Below are 5,075 nucleotides of genomic sequence, written 5' to 3' on the forward strand. Positions count from 1 at the left end.
GGGAGGGCCGGGTGACCGAGATGTTGGACTTGGAGGGCGTGTCCAGGAAAGGGAGCGCAGGGGCGCGGAGCAGCAGGGGAGTGATTGTTCCAGAGACTGAGAGTTCGAGACTAGGTGCCGCTGATCACAGGGCTCCGATTCGGAGAGTATATTAGCAGAGGACTGAGCCAGCGCTGTGGCCCATCTGTCAGAGAGGGCCAACCTGCTCAAGTTGAAACCCTTTTCTCCAGCAGACTCATACAATACAATGTTCCTTTGTGGATCTGTCTCCCACCAGACATCCCACCAGGTCCTATCCCCTTGCCTGTCCTCCTGTTCTCTCCTTTACCGCCCCCCCCCATAGTGCTTGTCTTTGTTCCAGGAATAGCGCTTCAGTTACCTGCTGCCTGTGCTGGGGCTGGGGCTGGGGCTGGAGCTGGGGCTGGCCTGGGCCTTAGCCCTAAAGCGCGCTGCCATCAACTCTGGCCAGTCCCTGTACCCTTGTCCTGCTAGTCTGAACTGTGTCCTGAGCCCCATCAATTGACCAGGCACCTATTAACCTGTTAAATCTCAGTGAGAGAAATTTTGACACTTCTGTCCTCACTGTGGGAGTCCACATCCTTTGAGAATCATGAAGACCCTTGTGGGGTCCTGTTTTTCATGACAAAGCAACATTAAAAGGGGCCTTTAGTTGAGAAATGATATCGTATACATTTTTAAATAGTTGCAAGATGAAAAGTTCTGCAAAAATCAGCATCCAATAGTCATTTGTAGGTGCCCTGTCTTTGGCTCTGTGTTTCAAGTTCTGATGAGTAATATTCTTTGCTTAACAACCAATAAACTGTTGAGAAGTTTGTGTTCTAGAATAATTGTTTTACTAGTTTGAATGTGATTATTCAAGTAGTTATGAACAACAGATTTGAGTCTGGGACCTTAGAGCCAACATATATTCTTGGCTTTGCTTTCTAAATATATCTTCAAATTGAATCACATTTTGTCACTTCTACCACTACTACCCTGATCCCAAACTTCTTTTCTCACCCAGACTACTTCAACTAATTCCTTAGCTTTTAACTCTCCACTTCTTATCATGTTCTTCACAGGATAGGCACAGAAATCTTTTAGAATAAGTTAGATCCCTTTATTCCATTGCTCAAAACTCTCCACCAGTTTCTTTCCCACTCAGAATAAAATGTGTTGGCCACAGCCTATAAGACCCTGCTCCTTCTCCTACACCTCTTTACATGTCCTGTTCTGCTGTAATCACACCATCCTACTTGCCGATTCTCACACACCTCAAGAACTTCTGGTCTCAGGGCCTTTGTATCTTTGATTCCTTCTGCTTTGCAAGGTTCTCTCCCCAGTTAGCTACTTGACTCTTTCTCCTGCTGGTTTCAGAGAGGACTTTCCTGACCACCTCATCCACCAGTGCACTGTGTATTCTATGCCAGCAATCCGTAACCACTTTCCCTACTTCATTGATGAACATAGCATTTATCATCTAATGGACACCATATCATACAGCAGTTTGTTCACAATCTGTCTCCAATTTTAGAATGTAGTCCCATGGGGCGAGGGCCTTTGCTTTGCCAGCTGCTCTACCCCTCAGGCCCATAAAAGTGCCCAGGCCAGAGTAGGGGCTCCATAAATGTTTAGGCAAATAAAGACTCTCTGGGTACGGGTGTTGAGATAAAAATTGGAACTGGTAGCTGCACAAGTGTCCAAAAATAATTTTCAAATTGTCCACCATGTCCTATCTGTTCAGTCTGTGAGGTGATGACCAATGAAATAAAAACAGCAAAATATATTTTTGAAGCAATCCTATTTGGTCCTTTACAATAGAATTGATTGATCACTCATGGAAGAGGAAGAGAGGAGAGAAACAGAGTCATCGCCCAAGTATAGAAGAAAGGACCATACTGGTGAAAATAGAAGATAGGAGGAATGGAACCACCTGGACTATCCACACTAGATAAGAAGCTCTTTGGAAGCAGGCAGGGATTCATTTTTGCTTACACTTTTATCTTTGGTATCTGACAGTATTTGCTACATGCTCCAAAATAGTCAATCGATAAAATGAAAGAGGAAGAAGGGAAATGTCAGAAGTAAGTTTCTGACCATGGTACCCATTCAGAGTTCAAAGAAGGTGGGATTGGCTGGGCAGAAATAGTGTCAAGCTCCAACCTTTCTTGATACAGGAAGCGATGCCCAGAGTTCTACTCCTGAAGGCACAATTGCTGTGGTAGACTTGGGCTGTCTTGTATCTATCCACGGGCAAGGATGGACATTTTGGAGTCTGGGATCCCAGAGATACATACTTGCCTAAAAATCGAAGATCCATTGGTTGACAGTGCCATACAACCATCCCAGCCTCTCTGACTGGAATTTGCATGCCCTTCCTCTGAACAATTGTATGTCTTAGATTCTTGTGAGTCCAGTGAGTCCAGGTAGGCCTGTGAGATGATAGGCAGATGCTGCCCTAGGCCTGGTCCTACATCCCCATAGCACAGAAAGTTGGAAAGGAAACCAGATGAGACACACACACAATATTCCCTCTGAGGGAGCACTAAAATCCAGGGAGACAGGAATGGCCTGGTCACAAGTGCCCAGAACTGAGCAGTGACTTTGTGGAGAGGGAGGGAGCGAAAGCAGAGGGCTTATCACTGGCTCAAAGAAGCAGCAGTGGGAAGAGGTGAGTAATAATAGATGAATAGAATAAAGAATACAAATGTTCCGTGTCAAGTGGGTTCCAGGGACCTGCAAGGCTCTCCCACCAAAATTAAGTCCTATGGGCACTTCCTTCTCCATTCCCCCTGCTCAGAGCTATGCACCACCTTCCTCATTCCCCCTCCCCCTCTCAAGTGACCCTTGAATGCTCTTTAACAGTTATGTGAAAATGCTGAGGGCAAAGACAGGTACTCCCTGTGACTGGTCTCCAGCTCATTAAATTTATCAGGACAATTCTGGCTGGGAACACCCTGAGGGTGGCTTAGACCCCACTGCAAGGTAGGAGCACAGGCCCTAAGGACAAGGGAGTGAGCCCTGGTGCTTCTAGTTGCCACCAACCTCCATACTCTAAATACTGCCTGGTATGCACCTAGCAGCCAGTCTGTACAAGTGCCTTGAAATAAATGTGAAAAATGTCACTTAATGCCTGGGTCACAAAAAGGGCATGCACGGTACACCTGGCACTGGAATGTGCATCCAGGAGCAGAAAGCAGATTCCGAGACAATATTTGTAAGAGAGACCTATAGGTCCCACCAGGATTCAGGCCACCTCTCATAAAGCCCTCCCTCTCCCCGCCTGCTCCACTTCTTAACCAGGTACACATGGTGCTGCTTTTACAGGAACCAAATCTGGAAGGCTGTGGAGACCCTCAGCTTAGAGAAATGAATGAGGAAGGATAGCTTCCTCTCGCCTGTCTTTTACCCCCTCCAGCTTACCAAAATGCCTAAAATTGTTTTTGTTTAATTATTTTAAGTACTGAATGATATATTCTTATGGTTAAAAGAAACTGCAGTAAGTATATCAGTGTGTTATAAAAGGAACATTCTCAACATCTCTTATTATCCCCATAAAAATATCACTTCATAGAACGGTTGAAAATTCAAAATTAGCATTCCCCCCACTTTCTCTATCTCCTCCTCCATGAGTATGTAGGATGCCAAGAACCAGCTATCTTCTAATGACCACATAATATTTCACCTGAATTTCTCAGGAATATACTGTCTCAGAACTAAGGAGACCCAACTCTGTTGACTTTCTCAGACAATACAGGAAAAATATAGTGCCCAATAAACTGACTATAACTGGAAAATTGAGATTTCTATAATTGAATAATTTCTATGAATGAATATCTTATATTGACTAATATATATTCTTCACATACATAGTTTGCATTGCTATAATACAGAATTCATTGTGTGCATCAAACTGCACTAGGATTATTCTTTTTTTTTTCTCTTGCCTAGTTATTTTAATAAAATTCATCATATTCTTTATGTAAGAGTTTATACACTTGGTTGGTTTCTAGAACTTACATATATTTTAGAAACTATTTAACATCATATAAATCTATTCTTATAGATAATAAATGAGTGGTCTGTGGTAATTTGTGTTGGCTAGTTCTGCTGTTCAATATTTAACAGGCCTCTCTTTCAAACTGGCTAATTCCTGAAGTCTAGACTCAGTTTTTCATGAGGCGGAATGATGTGGTAAACTGAAGATAACCACAAATTCTTTGCCACTTAGCAGAGAGGTATAAGCAATTTTTCTTGCCCTGTGATTTCATCTGACAAGTAAACTGTGATGAGGTAATTTAAAATAAATGAAATAAGGCTTTAAATACCTGAAGATTCCACCTTCCCCATTTGGTGTGCTCCCTACAGGGAGTCAGCTACCATGGAGTCAAGAAGTCTAACTATCCTGAAGAAGCTCCAGATGACAGCACACAGAAAGAGAGGTCATGGGGAGGAGAAGCAAGATAGCAAACAAGCACAGGGACTGCGCCCTTCTTGGACTTTCCAGCCCAGCAAAGCAGTCACCTGAATGCAGGTGAATTAATGACTTCAGCTGATGACACAGAGAGCAAAAAAATGCTAATCTAAGCCCTAAATGAATTTCTCATCCACAGACTCATGAACAAACAGAATGGGAGTTACTGTAATCTGCAAAGTTTGGGGGTGGTTTGTTTCATAGCAATTAGAAACCGGAAACATGGAGAAACAGGGGCTACACTGCAGATTAAAGGGCAAGCCACATATCAAAAGAACTAATGTGATGTTTTGAATTTATAGTCCTAGTCTGTTTTCTTCAATTTCGTATTTGCCTATTTGACATCCATTCATTGCAAGGTCAAGCAAATGGCCAAACTTCTTTACCTCTCTCTGCAATCCAGAGCCCACATTCTGAAATCACTTGACCTCTCACCCACTAAACCAGTATTTCTCCAGACTCAGGTACCTGACAACTAGAGACAGCCCCTAAGCCCCAAAGACTGCTGGAATTATTTAAACAAAATAATCCTAAAATGTTTACACAGCCCTCCCCTGCCTTCCCCACAGATAGCCCAACAAAGAGTGGCCAGTGGCTTCCT

Source organism: Marmota marmota, unplaced genomic scaffold (genome assembly GCF_001458135.2).
Source record: "Marmota marmota marmota unplaced genomic scaffold, marMar, whole genome shotgun sequence".
Taxonomy (NCBI): Eukaryota; Metazoa; Chordata; class Mammalia; order Rodentia; family Sciuridae; genus Marmota; species Marmota marmota.